Raw genomic sequence first — 16,950 nt, 5'->3', positions numbered from 1 at the left:
TTTTGTGTTTATTAAAATAAAATACAGGTTTAGAACAACATAAGGGTGAGTAAATGATGACAGAATTTTCATTTTTGGGTGAATCCCTTTAACAGACAGTAAATCAGATGTAAGAAATACAGTAGAAAGATTTAAAATTCACCCTTATTATGTTTACATCTAATGCGATCAAAAGATTCATTTATGCTTTCTTGATACATGGTTACATGTCATTTTCTTTTATGGATTATGGACCCCCTAAAGTAGCTTTGGCCACCCCCTGGCCACCCCATTAAAAAAATTCTAGTTCCGCCACTGTCCCTGATTGGCCAGCTAATCTGTACGTTGTGATTGGCTTGAATACGTCTAACATCAGCACAGAAATGTGACGCTCCTTACCATGTTTAAAATATTCGCTCCCAATGCAGGAGTTAACTTACAGGCTGAGAGTCCGAAGCGGGAGGAAATATGAAAATGTCGGTCTTTACTAAATCACCAATCCCAGGAAGTAAACTGTTGCCTACAATCCATGTGTTTGTTTAGTCCAAGAAAAGAGATTTACTTTGTAGACAATATATCACGTCATCGTTTACTTTGGGGTATGTACCTTTTCCATATCATTAAGATGCAATAATACACACTTACACACTAAAGGAAATGTACCCACTAAACACAGGACGTCGGATAGACGTACAGATCATGTCTATATTGGGTCCGTCGGTCCATGACCAATTCTGGACATCTATTTGACGTCCAAACTAGGTGCACTTTTTGGACGTCCAACCATGACCCTACTTGGACGTCATTTTTACGGGCAACATTTGACGTTTGAACTGGGTAATTTTTTGGACGTCATTTGGACGTCATATTTATGCCAACATTTGACGTTGGAATTGGGTAATTTTTTGGACGTCATTTGGACGTCATATTTACTTTACGGACAACATTTAACGTTTGAACTGGGTGATTCTTTGGACGTCATTTGGATGTCTATGACAGGCCTATGTCTATATTACATGATTAGGCCTATAAAAATGTGTTTATTTACAAATATCAGGATTGTTGTACCAACATGATTAAAACTTACGAATAGTCTATATTACAGTACTGTTTTTTCTGCTTTCTTGAATTATATACAAATTCATCTAAATGTACATTAAAAGTGACATTTAAAAGTGAAGATATGGCTGTGTGGCTGAGTGGTTAGCGAGACTTGCTTGTAACCCAGAGATTGGTATCCCGAATCCCGTGGGTGGCACAAAATGACTAAAGTGTTTTGGTGTTGCAATGGATGGGTGAATTGCAGAGACAATCATCTCTTTTCGCTTTTTTCATGTCTATTTTCCTTACACGGAGGTCCTACGAATGTCAACCTTTAGACGTGCAGAAGACGTCGAAAAAAGACGTTGCCTGGCGTTACAAAACAACCCCTTTTATGGACCGGATTCGGACGTCCAAAAATTACATAAAAAAGACGTCATTCCAACGTCACTTTGCGCAGTGGGTAAAATCATGAATCGGACAATAGGTGCTCTTTAACCGAATGCTCTCGGCACATATTATATGTAAATGAAATACTTTCGCTTCAAATCCACTTTATCTCAGCCTCAGCCCATTCAGGAATAGCACTTTGATGGCAGAATTCGCAGATCCGTATATCACATTCAAACTTGGTTCCCTTGTGAGTACTTTGACCTGAATACAACTCGAAAGTGGCAGTCACGTGGATCACAGCGCCCCCTAATGTCTGGTTTAGTTTCTTCATTTTTTTATTTAATTTTCTGACTTTCATGATTTGCAGTGTTTCCATCTGCATCTTTAGTGATTTTGAGACTGTTTGCTATGTCTTGTCCGAAGAAGTGGAGGCCAAAATAGCTTGGACGCATTTAGTGGATTTGGCAGCAAAAGACAGTCAAATTTGTTAAATACTTATGAAATGCCTAAATTGACATTTATGAAAAAAGGCATTTCAGTTACTGACGCATAACCCTTTCAATGCCAATAAAGTGAAATTACTGAACCTAAACAGAAGAGGCTGACAAAAAAGCAAATTTATAAGAAAACATGTCAGATGCACACAGAGGGTCTTGAATCTGAACTCCACAAATAATGACCAAGTCTTTACAGTTGTGGTGGACAAACTGTGGTGCATTTATTAGTCTTTTTAAAGGTCACATTCTTCCTGATCCCATTTTTAAACCCTAGTTAGTGTGTAATGTTGCTATAATAGCATAAGTAATACCTGTAAAATGATAAAGCTCAAAGTTCACTGCCAGGCGATATATTTACTTTAACAGAATTCCCCTTTCAAAGCCTACAGCGAACGGTCGGTTTGGACTACAGCCCTCTACTTCCTGCTTTAATGACATCAGTAGAACAGTTTTTTGACTAAACTCCGCCCACAGGAAAACGTCAGTCGCCAGCTATGCTAACGGCAAGCTAAGCTGCTCAAATCACAACACACTAAACAAACTACACAATCAGAACTCATTACGTATTTCTGAAGGAGGAACTTCATAGAAAAAGTAAGACATCAGCTTGTTTTTAGGACAGTGAAAACAGCGCTATACAGATATGTGAATTGTGTGAAAAATACTGTGTTTTTTACACGTGAAACATAAACATGTTATATTGCGCACTGTAAACACAATCAAAGCTTCAAAAACATAAAAAGAACGGGACCTTTAAACAACCCAAAGATTGGCCTATGTGATAGACTCCCCCCCTCCCCACAGGATTGTTCCAGTGAAACCTAAGTTACAGTTGAAAGTTTGTGTAAAGAGAGAGACTTCGATTGGCTACTGTGATTATTTAACTCCTGGGCATCCTTTATTCGTCTTTCCATACAGATTCCTTGATTTTTTCTTTGTGGAAATTCCCAATGTGTAGTAAAGGTCTTTAGATTACAAAAACAAACAAACATGTTTGGGCTCATCCCAGGAAAGCATTAGCAACCTCGGCAGTAGCTGTTATGTCAGAGCTGAATGAAAGATGAAAAGAGAATCCACATTTAAGCACTGTCGAAGGTATATAATTTATCCCATTATAATACAAGGCAGTTATAATGGAATGGCTGCTGCACCTCTCCGAGCCTGTCTTTACAATACCATGAGCGAGACTTGGCCTGTGCGCACACATCTGGCTGGATCTGTAAATGATTATATCTATTGACACTCTGACTATAAATACAAATTCCCTGCTTGAGTTTGAGGCAAGAGTCATATGTGGCAGGACTCTGCATGTGAGGTCATTACTGCACCCATCAGTTCACCATAATCTCCCTGCGGAAAATGGTCAGTGATGCGGTTTGGGTGCTGCAAACTTGTTGGCCCGTTGAGAAATCGCCTATAACTAATCATGTGCTGTTTATTACCAAAACGTCATCTGGAAACACATGACTCTGGGCCATTTGCCACAATAGTGCAGAGGAAAGATGCGTTTAATTTATCTTGTGGAAAAAGTTACAAAGTATGGCATGACAGCTGCAAATACATCTTTGGAAACGAAAATCACCAGGAAACGAATTGACTTTCACAAACAACAATAATCATTCTTTTATATATTATTTTACTGTGCGTAATTATACCCTATGACATTCTTGCTTCTGCATCTTTCACGTTTATTACCAGGAAATAAAGAATAAAATAAAATCCAGGTGATGACAATGCGCAGAGAAAAATTAACCCCCTTTTCTTTTCTAAACCTTTTTTTTATCGAACACAAAAGAAGATATTTTGATAAATGATGGCAAGCACACAGTTAACAATACCCACTGACTTTCTCCAACTATGGAGGTCAATAGGTACCATCAACACTTTAGTTACAATCATTCTTCATTCATCAATTCTTTATTCTGTTAAAAACAAAATAATTAATTTTGATAAATGATGTTAAAGCAACACTATGTAGTTTTTTTACCTTTAAATAATGTCTCTAAAATTATTTCAGTGATAGAACAACTCTTAACTGGACAAATTGTACTGTTGCTGCAACCTGAGCAGCCTCCTAGCTGCTACAAGCACACTCTGAAAGTGGCCCCTCCCCCTGCCAGCAGAGGAGTGTCTGATACCAGGCACTCTTGCGCTTTTCAACCACATGGGGGAGCTGTAAGTTATTTTTACATGGAAACTACATAGTGTTGCTTTAACCATACACTTGATGGTAAACATTGACTTCCATAGTAGGAAAAACTAATACTATGGACGTCAATAGGTACCATCACATGTGTGCTTTCCACAATTGATCAAAATATCCTCTTTTGTGTTTAACAGAATAAAGAAACTAAAACAGGTTACGTAAGCAATAAGGTAGAGGCTGTGCTGTATCGTAAATAAGTAACAGCTAAAGGGCGTTGTTGGGTTACCACACAATATTAAAATTTAAAAAAATTATTTGTGCAACTTTCATGAAGTTAAATCAATAAAAGCATTCCTTACGCTAGAAAAAATTGTCCCTGACCGTGAACAACAACATTCCAATGTGTAATATGCATGAGAGCTCAAATAAAAATGACAAACCGATACGTGTGGTTCCTAAGGGTAGAGTGAGTAAATTATGACAGAATTTTTATTTTTGGGTGTACTACCCCTTTAAACCCAGTTTAGGGTGTTTTCACATACAGCTCATTTTAAAACCAAACCCAGTTCAATTAAAGTGAAACAGAAAAGGAAGTTGCCGAATGTGACCTTTTGGTGTTCCCAATCCCAACATAGTAAAATCAAAAGAGGACCCAGTTCTTTTTCTCTTCAGAACTGAAGTGATCTCAAACCCTTTCTTGTTCACATCACAACTTCATAAGAACTCAGACCCCAACCTTCTGTGCAGCAGCTGATTTTGATACATGTCAAAACAACACGCGAAGTGGACCTCATTGCTTTAAAAAAAAAAAACACACACACAAAAGAACCCAAAAGCGAACCGTACTCTCAGCTGGTGGGGGTAATTTTAGATTACTTTTTGTGTTTTAAATAACTAATAACAGTACAATTTTTATGCTTCCTCCTAAGTTTTCTTGAGTATTTCAGTTATAGAAACATTAAACAATAAATTTGACCTCAGGTTAAAGAAACATTTGGTAGAGTGTAAAAATCTGGATATTTATATGAAAAACCTGAAATGAAACCGATACACCATGCAGTGCCATTGTGACTGTGAAGTGTCACATGGGAAGCTTTACTCTAAAAACAAACGGTACTAAATAGCACTAAAAGTGGTTCTTTGCTCGTAATCCGGACTTGGTCTGAGTACGGTTCGCTTTTGGGTCCTTTTAGGGGGGTCTGAGATTACTTGCTTTGTTCACATATACACCCTGAACTGCTCCAAGAGCATTTGGAGGGCTCAAACGAAGTATGTGCAAGTAAAAAACAATGGCACTGATATATTTTAAGATTTATTTTAAGGTTATTTTCAGTTTAAACAGCTCAAACATGCATTTTAGGATGGGACTAGCCTTAAAAGGGACATACCATTTTGACTTTTTCCATGTTTAAATGCTATAATTGGGTCCCCAGTTAAACCATTCTCCACAAGCATGTGAAAAAATATGTCTTTGAAATTTGGCTCCCCTGGTGATGTCAGAAGGGGATAATACCACCCCTTAATCTGCACTATCCAACCACGACACTTAGTCAGAGATGCAGAGATCAGCTCATTTGCATGTTAAGGGACACACCCCAAACCGGCACATTTCTGCTCACACCTACAAAGTGGCAATTTTATTTTGTTATAATAAATTATCTGTGGGGTATTTTAAGCTATAACTTCACATACAGAAAATACTCTGGGGACACCAAAGATTTATTTTACATCTGAAAACAGTCTTGTGAAATGTCCCCTTTAAGTCTGTTCTGTGAAACCGGGCTTCAGTGATGAAAAGTTCAACTGGACAAATGATTTTTCAATACTATACTAATTCACAAGTAGAAAGTTGTAATAAGCTTTTCAGTTTCTAAGTCAACTTTTTACCTTTTACAGTGAATGACAACATTATGCACACCAACAGAGGATAACCAATATTCGCGAGTAGTTGGACGCTTGAACATTTTGAGTTTACTCGCTTCATTCGCGCGAAAGCCACGTGTAAAATTCTAGTCATTCGAGACATTCATATGGAAAATCGTGTAATGGGAGGGGCTTCTGCGAATCCCCTCACTTCCTATAATCACGTCACTAATAGAGCAAGCTCCTGATTTGTAAATTTTTCTGCCAAATATCAGATTTTTCATCTTGTGTGTTTCCTGCGGCCACGCTCAATTCTAATTTGCGCGAATGATGCGGAATCGCGTCTACCACACTGCGCTAAACGCCTCATTTGCATCGCGAGACCTCCAGACGCGCATAAACGCGTCTTTACATTGACTTAACATTGAAATCACTTGCGCCTGATGCCTCTACCGCGGCTGGTGTGAATGCAGCATTAGCCTGCAGTTCTCATTTTAGCCACTTCAATGCTGCGTTCACACCAGCTGCAGTAGAGGCATCAAGCGCGAGTGATTTCAATGTTATGTCAGTGTAAAGACATCTGGAGGTCTCGTGGTGCGAATGAGGCGGTTAGTGCGTGTAGTTCGCGCGAATGGCGCGAACTGAGCATTGCCGCAGAAAAAGGGGGGGGGGTTGAAAAATCTGAACTTTGGCGGAAAAAACATGCCGCGTTAACCAATGAGGAGCATGCTCTAGTAGTGATGTGATTACAGGAAGCGAGCGGAGTCGCGGAAGCCCCTCCCATGACACGAATTACCGCATGAATTTCTCGATGACTAGAATTTCATGCGCGAATGAAACTAGTAGGGCTGGAACGACGCGTCGACGTAGTCGATTACGTCGATTACGTAATTACGTCGATTTGCCGGAAATGCGTCGATGCGTCGCATTGTTTACGTTTTCAAATGAAGGCGGCTTCAGCTCCGACCGGATAATACAAGTGTTATACCAGACAGCCAGAACGTGATCAAAAGTGTGGGAATACTTTAAGCAGAGACCAAATAAAACACATTCTGTGTAAAACTAAAATGGCACACCACAGCAGCGCAACATCTGTGCATGATCATCTTAAAAGAAAACAACCTGGAGCTCTCCGACCTCAGAATGACGCGACGGCAGCGTAAGTATTTGAATTTTTACAGTAAGTTTTTATACAACAATAGAATCAATGCAGGCATATATGGTGCTTAATACAGCTGTGTTTACATCTTAGTTTAATAAGAGCTGCGAGACGCCTGACAGACACGACATTGCATCGCGTCTGGGCAGTATGTTGAAACAGTAAATAAAGAGCGGGACATGTTTAACTTTTTATATTAAGAAGTTATGAAATAATAAGTTACTGTGTTACACTGAGATAGGCATGTGCCCGCGTGCACTGAAAGCCAGCTGGCAGCGCGGAGTTCCCATAGCTTATTTTTTTGCTATGTGCGCAGATATTATAAAAGCTCGTCTCGTTAGGTATTCCTGACATGCGTTTATTTAAAGTAACAGCAGCGTAAACGCTGTTTATAAAATATTAGAAGATCATACTAACTAAATTTGTATTTTCCCGAGACTTAAGAAAAGTTCAATGTTAAAGATGATGCTAAATGAGAATGCAGTAACGTTACTACTGATAGTAATAATATTAACAGTAATAATATAATGGTTACATTTTATAATAAGGGTTCATGAATCACAATGAACTTATTTTTACTTCAGTCTGAACTAATGCTGAGTAAATGCATGTACTAATCATAAACTAATGAAGAGTCATCATTAAGTACAACATGACATGTTTTTTAGTTAATGTATTAATAAACAATGATTTCATGTGAGTCATTTTGTAGTTAATGATGACTCTTCATTAGTTTATGATTAGCACTAGGGCTGGAACAATAAAGAGCGGGACATGTTTTTATATTAATAAGGAGTTATTATTCAGTTTGATTTATTTTTATTTTACTTCTTTAATATTAATATATTTTATTTCTTTAAGGTGAATAATGCCCCTTTTGCACTGTTTATGTTAGGCTGAATTAATGTTGGACTTGTTTTTATGTGATTTGTTATATTTTCCTTGGCACTGGCACTGTTTGTGTATTTGTTTAATTGAGAAAATGCTTCAATAAAATGTTGGCATTAATAGCAGATGTTACATTTATTATTTGTAAAAAAAATCTTTATTTAGACTATTCGATTAATCGAAAAAATAATCGATAGACTAATCGGTTGAAAAAATAGTCGAAATTTGCAGCTCTAGAAACTAGTACATTTAAAAGTGCAGTGTGTCTTTTTAAAATAATTATTTAATAATACACAAAAATATATTATCAGGGGTGTATAAAGACCTTTCATAATGAACTGTTATGTTTTTATTACCTTAGAACAAGCCCTTAACGGACCATTTTTTTTACTTAGTTGTCCCTGACGATGACATGTTTGTCCGGTGGCAGCTACCGTAGCTTCTCTATGTGTTTCAAAAGCGAGGGGTGAGCAGTGGACTAAGCCGTTGGCTGCAATTCGTAACCTTACCACTAGATGCCACTGAAATGTACACACTGCACCTTTAAAATGTTCAAGCGTCCAACTCGGGCGGTAGACGTGAATTTGACACCTCATGCGCGTCTGGTGTGAACCCACGGTAACATTTAATTAGTTTGATTAATGATCCCATCGATATTGTTCCTCTGTCTGTATCTTTATCATTAGACAGCAGTATGGCCACTGACATTTTTTTATATTTAAATTTTTTTTTAACTTTATAGTTGTCGTTTTTGGTCTAAAATGGTCTGCACTGTTAGCAGCACAAATGTATGAAGTAGACGTGGCCAGTTTAATATGCTTACTAAAGGCACAGCCAACAGCTGTTATTATGGTGAAAATGTAGAACTGGAAGATCTGACCTGAAATCTCACATTAATTTTTCTTAAATGTAATTTTGCTGGTGTAAAATCACATTTGAGCTATTAAAACTTTTATTTAAGCCACCACCAATATGGTAGCAGACTTACCTTGTAAAGTTCGCAAGTCTTGTGGAAAGTGCACAAGCAAAATTAACTAGTTTTTATCTCAGCAAGAAGCAAAATAAAGTAATCTAGCCTTGAGCAAAGGCAATGTCCTGAAAAATGCCACAATCATGTACAATTGTTTGATAAATCACACTGAGATGACAGAGATTTTAAATGTCTTATATCTGCCTGACCCAGTTGTTTTGAAAACGTTGATGAATTATCTATTCAAGTTACTTCAAACAGTAACATCTTCAAATACAAAACAGCGGAGTTTCATAAGGGTAAAAAAATGTAACAGTCAAACCACGGTGATAAGCCAATTTCTCAAGGACAACGTTGCCAAGACATAAACTTTGCTGTCTTGAATCAGTACTGAAACATCTTTGGCTGGGATTTTACAGGCAAATATTGTGGACACAGTGAATGCATTATGTTGTATGATCTCAACTTTTGTTGGAGATTTCTTTAAGGGGACTCACAGACTTATTGTCTGTTCCATCTCCTCTGAGGGCTGTTTTTTTAAACAAAATGTTTATCACCACATTGTCTTGTCTCAACTGTAGGCCTGTTGATAAATGTAAGGAGATGTCCCAGATATCTTCAGTGTCTTACAAACATACAGTTGGCTTTTGTAGCAGCCTATCACGTACGGTTTAACTGCAAACAAGCTCACGAGCACTACAGGTGTCCAGTTGTAACCTCATGTCTGGTATTTGTGACCCAAAATCTTCTACATTAAACCATCCTACATAATGTAAAAAACATATAACCTTGATATCTGTAATAATGAGTAATATCATGTCAAAGATTGAAATCAATGTGAACTCAAACTTTCATGCTCCTGAATTCACAGGCTAGTCGTAAAAAGTACATCATAGTTGTAAAAAGCAGATTGAGATTTTGGTTGGACTGTATCTAAGGAATGCCCCTGAAGCCGACTGTATGTCTCTCACAGGAAGATCATTCTCAGACCCCCTGACTTATTTGCCTTCTCAATCTCTGAGAGGAGCCAGACATTCCTGTCTGTGAGGGAGAGTTCAGCGTCTGGGGGTTCAGAAGTTCTTTAACACATGAAGTAAATTGCTTACAAAGGCTGATGGCCCATAAATCTGAAGAGATTTATATTAACAAGGCTCTATTTAAAGTGGCAACCCTTAACATTAAGCTAACAAAATCATCTAACATCAGTTACTGAGCAGGTTTAAAAATCAGTGTTTAAAACGGTCTACGTACCCCTATTTGCAGCACTAAGCTATAATAAATAAGGGATGTGTACAGGCAGCCGGTTGTTATAGCAGAAATAAGCAGATCAGGACCCGACATTACACTGAAGGGGTTTATTTCCCGATAACAATTGGCCTGTACATTATCCTGCTTATTTCTTGGCCATTGACATCATAAGGTAAGGAAGATTAAATAATAATTTGAAATATTTTTGAATAACATTTTTATTTTATTATCTTTTTTTAAAAAAATGCAGACCTTCCACGGGGAAAACCCATTTACTAATCATTTGTAAATAAGGTGTCATGTGTTATTAAAAGACATATATTCATATTTAAAGGATTAGTCAATTTTCTTAAAAAAATTCAGATAATTTACTCACCACCATGTCATCCAAAATGTTGATGTATTTCTTTGTTCAGTCAAGAAGAAATTATGTTTTTAAAGGAAAACATTCCAGGTTTTTTCTCATTTTAATGGACTTTAATGGACCCCAACACGTAACAGGTTTAATGCAGTTTAAAATTGCAGTTTCAAAGTAGGGCTGTGCCGGTTTCAGAATTGGTGATGACGGTTATGACGTGAGTCAAATGTGACGGTTCGTCACATAACCGTCTGGGGGGGGGGGTTGCTTGTGCTCGTGGATTGACGCGAAAGTGTCATTTTACCATAAAATCATGAATGTGATGCCAAGTGTGTTTTAAACAGTAATGACTTTGAGAAATTTAACAGAAGGCAATTAAATATTTAAAAAACACACTGTTGCCAGAAGACTGCGCTGTCACTCTCTGTCCAGCATAAATGAAATCCTCTATCTATCATTATCTTAATAATCTTCAGAGAAACAGATTTGTGCCATGGGCTTTTAATGTCTATAATTGTGTCTATATCTGTCATTACATGGACCAGAACAGCACGAAAACAATGTGGATTAAAAAGCGTTTTGAAGAGGTTTTGCTCATAAATGCATGTAAAATAAAGTAATGTAAACTTGAGATTGTTATACTATTAAACTGCGCCATATGCGCTGCAAACGCAGCCGTTGTAAAAGCACATGGCCACGCGCGGCAAACGCTCTCCGCATACGCGCTGCTCAGTGCTCACGCTTGCGATGTGAAACCAGCATTTGAATAAACTAAACACTAATTAGCTACTTGCTCTACGTTTATTTACAATTAACAGCAAGACAACTAGCAGTGAATGTGCTTTCAGGAGAGTTAGTAGATTAACATATGGGAGGATTTGAACTTGAAAAGCGGGGCGGAGCCTTTCCGCGGTTAAAACATCTTATGGTTGTTCATGTTTATTTGATTCTATAAATTAAATAGAACCGTCACACCCCTACCAAAGGCTCTAAATGATCACAAACGAGGTATAAGGGTCTTATCTAGCGAAACGATTGTTATTTTTGAAAATAAAAATATGCACTTTTAAACCTCTCGTCTTCCTCTGGTCCTGTGGTGCGACCTCAAGTAATTGCGTTATAACGTTGAAACACAAAGACATTAATTAGTATCATTCGACATACAACAACATCGGAACGGTCCTCTTTCTCCACACTTAACACTGGGGCGTAGTTTCGATATGTCATCCGAGACCTCTTGACGTGATGACGTATTATGTGAGGTCGTGCTGGCGCGCCACAGGACTGGAGATAGACGAGAAGTTGTGATTTAAGAGTGCATATTTTTTTATTTTCTTGTCAAAAATGACAATCGTTTCGCGTAGGCTATCCGTAGCCTGTGCGTAGCTCTGCGTAGCCTGACGTGCACCTCGCAAAAATTTTAACAGCGCGTCAGTTCTACGCGGACCACAAGCGCTGTTATTGGTCCACCAGAACCCCTCCGTCAGGTAAAACAAACTGCGTCATTGGTATTTCCGTTTGCGACGGTAAAAACAAAGATGAGCCAAGTTGAGGAGTGATTTAACTCAAACTGCAACAAAAGTCACTGTTTATTTACTTCCATCATTGCTGGTCTTCTCAAATCATACACAACAAGTTGCGGTTTCTTCTTCGTTTGTGGGTTAACTTGCCAAGTTTCTTCTTCTCTGACGGTCGCGCTGCTACTGTGGTTACACGCGTGGATACTGCCTGTAAGGTACCACCCACAAGCCCAACGACGGATGCAAGTGGAGTGGGTGAGGGGTCTCGTGTTCGCTCCTTCCTCAGCGCTTCTACAATAATAATTCCATTTATTAGGTTTCCATTTATTTATTTTACCTCGGTAGTTAAATTATAATCTGACTCCAATTTATAAAAGATCAATATTATTCTGATGCTGATCATAATTTATATTTATCATTATTATGTTTGCATTCTCTTAATTATTTAAATATACATAGAGAATAAGTTATAATCCTGAAGGTGCTAAGGCAGTTCCATCCAGCTGGGCGTAGAGGCATTCTCCTTCTAACTTAAATTAAAATCAGAGGTTTCTCCAAAACACATTGAAAATAAGAGGATCCATCTATAGTTTAGGTTGAGGCATTTTTCCATCCAACCTATAAAGTGAGGCAATTATACACATCATATTTTCAATAGAGGTCATTTTCCTAATCTAGGCCCCCTTCGGTATATTCTCTTAAATACTTAAAATACAAGAAAAGACTCGACAAGTTTTAAAATGAATAAAAGTTAACAATTTATTATGCCAGGCAGGTTACACTTAAATCAATCATTTAGTTGTTCAAATTAAATCAAGTCAAACATTCATTAAAAAGATCAGCATATAAAGAAAAGTCACAAAGTAAAATTCATACCTGGCAATCAAAGACACACAGTAGTGTGGGAAGTTCTGAAATACAGATGCTTCCCTGAGTCCTTTTCCAATGTTCCTTATATACACCAGTACAAATGGGAGTTATTGTCAATATGGTATTTTCATTTAGTTTCTTGTGTAGTTTCTCGTGGCCCTAAAGGTCACCAAATGGGATCGTCAGCCATTTGTACTTAAGATTACCTAGAAAAGACACGCCTCTTAGAGGAACAAAGAATATGTTTTAAAGTTAAATCTCCAATATACTCTTATCTTAGACTTAAAGAAATTAGACCTCTCTTTACCCATCGCACCATGACATTTAAAAAGATATCAAACATGATGTAACAGTATTTCCATCATCACAACATATGATATACTAAATGTTACATGTGTTTAGTATATTTCCAGCAACAAGATCTTTCAAAGGGGAGGAAATTACAAGTCATTTCCTGGGTATCAGTGACCCCTGTGCAGAGAGATAACACCCTTTCTCGGGAACAGGCATAGAATGTGGTTTTATTGCTTTATTGTCCAGCTCCAAAAACACACTCTTGTCCATCTGCCCTACATAACTCCACCCCTGGACACGCAGGGACAATTTTAAAATGATCCCTAAGGGGACATCCTTGGATGTTGTGAAGTCCTTATGCATTATTTGTTACTGTAAAAGTCTTTGAAACGCAGGCACCTGTAAAGGTCCAAGTGTTAACACATTGTTGATGGATTCCTTCAACGATCGAATCATATACCTGAAATAACAACACTGGAGTATTGTAAACATGAGAATAAAACCACTGCCAATCACGCATCCACGGAACACCCAGTCCCACCAGGTGTATACATACTGTGCAGACCGTGTAGATGAACTTGACAGTAGCTTTGCCGTTCCTTTGGCCAGGTTTGTTTCCACCTGAGCCTGATTGAGATGATACTCAGTCTGTAGAATAGTCCGTTAGACTAACTCCATTGTTTCAGTCAAAGTCTGTGTGCTGTGTTCGTAGAAGGTGTCCTCCCACCAGGGAGAAACATCTATGTCAAGTGGAATCCTCCCCAGGATATTTATCTGACCCATTGAAAAGTCCTCAGTTACCTCAAGACAAAAGGTATGGTTTGACGGACAGGTCAGACCTCCATAGGTGAAAGAATTCATCTCACTGATGACACACCACTGTGATTGCGAAACCTGTACAGCATCTGCATGACCATGTAATGACTGAACATTAATAAGCTTAGTATCATTAGGAGAGAATGGTTGTAAAGTGTTACAAGTACAAATGACATAACTTGAAGTTTCATGACAACAGGTACGAGTGGTAAATAAGGTCTCATTTCTTTTCAAAGTCATATAACCTGTTAAATGATCCCATTTAATGATCTGATTTTTTACTACCATGCCTATAGAACGTATAGTTGTGGAATTTTGAAAAATTTGATCTGGGTGTATTAAAGGAAAACTGACAAAAAACCCAATACATCCGGCACATTCATTTCCATTATACAACATCAAAGTTGATAACAATTCTGAATATTTAATGTCCTTCATTTTTTTCAGATGCAAACCACCTATGTAAATCCAAAATCTCAATAAGATCATTTAAAGCATGTCTAGGTGTTTTAAGAAGACGCAAGTCTAGAATCTCTTGTCTAGCAACAGTAAATAAATCTTGAGCATATGATCTGCAGGCTAGGTCACGTTCGATGGTACGGGTCTGATTGAATAATGTGTGGCTGATCAATAGAAGCGCCTGCGCTTCAGATCTAACCGCTTTGATAATATTTTCATTACTATTGCTGAGGTGCTGAAAACCAGTGGCCACCTGGTTTGCCAACCATGTTGAAAATTGTGATTGTCCAGTTATTTTGTAAGTGTTGGCAATTGAATTAACTGAGCCGAAGAGACCTGCTAAATTTCCAAGTAGATCTCATTTAGAGCGTACAGGTGGAATTCGGACAGCTAATCTGCCTTTATAATCAGAGATTAAATCATCGATTCGTGACTGTAGCCATGCATATGTTTTATCACCAGTACTACAATGATTCATATAAGCAGATAAAATATTTGAAATATTATATGTTACATGAGTCATGACTAGATTAACATCATGCAACAAAGTCTTATTGATATTTCCCTTAATAAAACCACCAGGAGGGATTGGATATAATTTTGGACATTGTTTGGGTTTACTATACCCACAAGTGGTTAGATTAAAACAATGCTTTAAGGTCCATGTACAATTTTGTGGGCTAGTATAACTATTTACATCAGACTCACATTTGCCCACACAATAGGTTCCTTCTTTTCGGCTAGTCCAAATAAAAGTTTTTGGGTCAGTATCAACCGATACATATGAAGTGAGGTTGAACTTGTAATCTACAAAACTCATATGTGTGCTGTTGATTGTTTCAATATGTGTACCTCTGTATATGGCAGGCTCCAGATCTTTTATAAAATAAAAAATTTTAGGATCTATACAATTGTTAGGTTTTTCATATAGGGTGCGCATACCCCCAACTTTTGTTCCTGATTCAAGTTTAAGTTGATACCAGGCTGTTATTTTGTGTGAATATAGACGTGCGGGTGTGTCACCTGAAATGTTCACTATGGGATGATAGTTGGAACCTACTTTACAGAGAAAAAAATTTTGTTGCGCAATTTGGTTCCGGCTTTATACCGGGAGGCCATGTAACTATCTCTCTAAGCGAAATTGTTATGTATGATGTGGATGGCCCCTTTGCATATTTCCAGACCCCTCACCCACTCCACTTGCATCCGTCGTTGGGCTTGTGGGTGGTACCTTACATGCCTAGCAGCGGTTTGCGCGTGTGTTTGCACGTCGACACGGAGGACGATGCAAAAGTATAAATGAAAACCGACGCGGAACCTACGCCGTCGCGGCTATGCCGTAGGACCTACGCACGACTATAACAAGCCCTTAAGTGTGTATTAGTACGTGTTAACGATATGCAAAAGGTAGGCTACATACCCCAAATTAAACAATGATGCGAGTTATCGTCTCCAACGTAAATCTCTTTTCTTGGACTACAACAAACACACGGATTGTAGTCAACAGTTTCCTTTCTGGTATTGGGGATGTAGACATTATCATAATTCCTCCCACTCCTGTTAGCATTGCATTGTGCGCGAATCTTTTAAACATGGTAAGGAGCGTCACGTTTCCGGCGAATGTCAGAGGTATTCAGACCAATCACAACGTACAGATAAGCTGGCAAATCAAGGACACAGAGTTTTTCAGATCTGTGCGTTTCAGGAAGAGAGTGAAATCTGGAGCTACAAAAATGTACAGGATGTGGAAAATTATGTGGTTTTTGAACCATAAACCACGCAAACACATTGTATAATAACAAATACACAAAATAATATTGTTTTAGCAATAAAATAGGTGCTCTTTAAATAAAAGCATCTGCCAAATTATGTTTAAACAGAGATGGCGATAGAGAGGCAAATACGTGTTTTTGCAAACCTTGCTGTTTTTATAGAAAATACACACTGGTATTTTCAACACAACAATAAATCATACTAGTTATTTTAATAACTATTAAGTCATTAGCTACATTTCCATTAAAGATTTGCGGACTAGCGTTGTTTTCTAAATGCCGTCAAAAAACTATTGCAAAATCCATTAACCAATGTTATGCGACTGAAATTTAGTTTTGTTGTCTCGAGATAAGTAATTCCAAAACCCATGGCACAAGTGTGTCTGACTTCATACGGCATGGCGCAGACAGTCCCGTGGACGACATCAAAGAGCGACTATAAAGCATAGAGAGCAGTCAACTTCCGAATCACTCTTGGGGTATTTTAATGTTATGCCCTTGTTGGTTGTTGTGACACGCATGAAGTCGGCCAGACCTCCTTTGTCTTGTTGTTTGTTTTATTTATAGAGCACAATTTAAACAACACCAGGTTGACCAATGTGCTGTACAATAAAACGAATAAAAAAAGAGCACAAGAAAAGGGAAAAATATATAAATAAGCAAATAAAACAAATGTG

General features: G+C 37.9%; 1 pseudogene; it reads right to left on the bottom strand.

Moving 5' to 3' along the window:
* Positions 1–12,277: 12,277 nt before the first annotated feature.
* LOC141361625 (uncharacterized) lies at positions 12,278–15,690 on the bottom strand (annotated as a pseudogene).
* Positions 15,691–16,950: the final 1,260 nt, after the last annotated feature.

The sequence above is a fragment of the Misgurnus anguillicaudatus genome, chromosome 24, assembly GCF_027580225.2.
Source record: "Misgurnus anguillicaudatus chromosome 24, ASM2758022v2, whole genome shotgun sequence".
Classification (NCBI taxonomy): Eukaryota; Metazoa; Chordata; class Actinopteri; order Cypriniformes; family Cobitidae; genus Misgurnus; species Misgurnus anguillicaudatus.
Note: the sequence above shows the minus strand (reverse complement) of the source record. Positions and strands in the feature narration are given on the sequence as shown.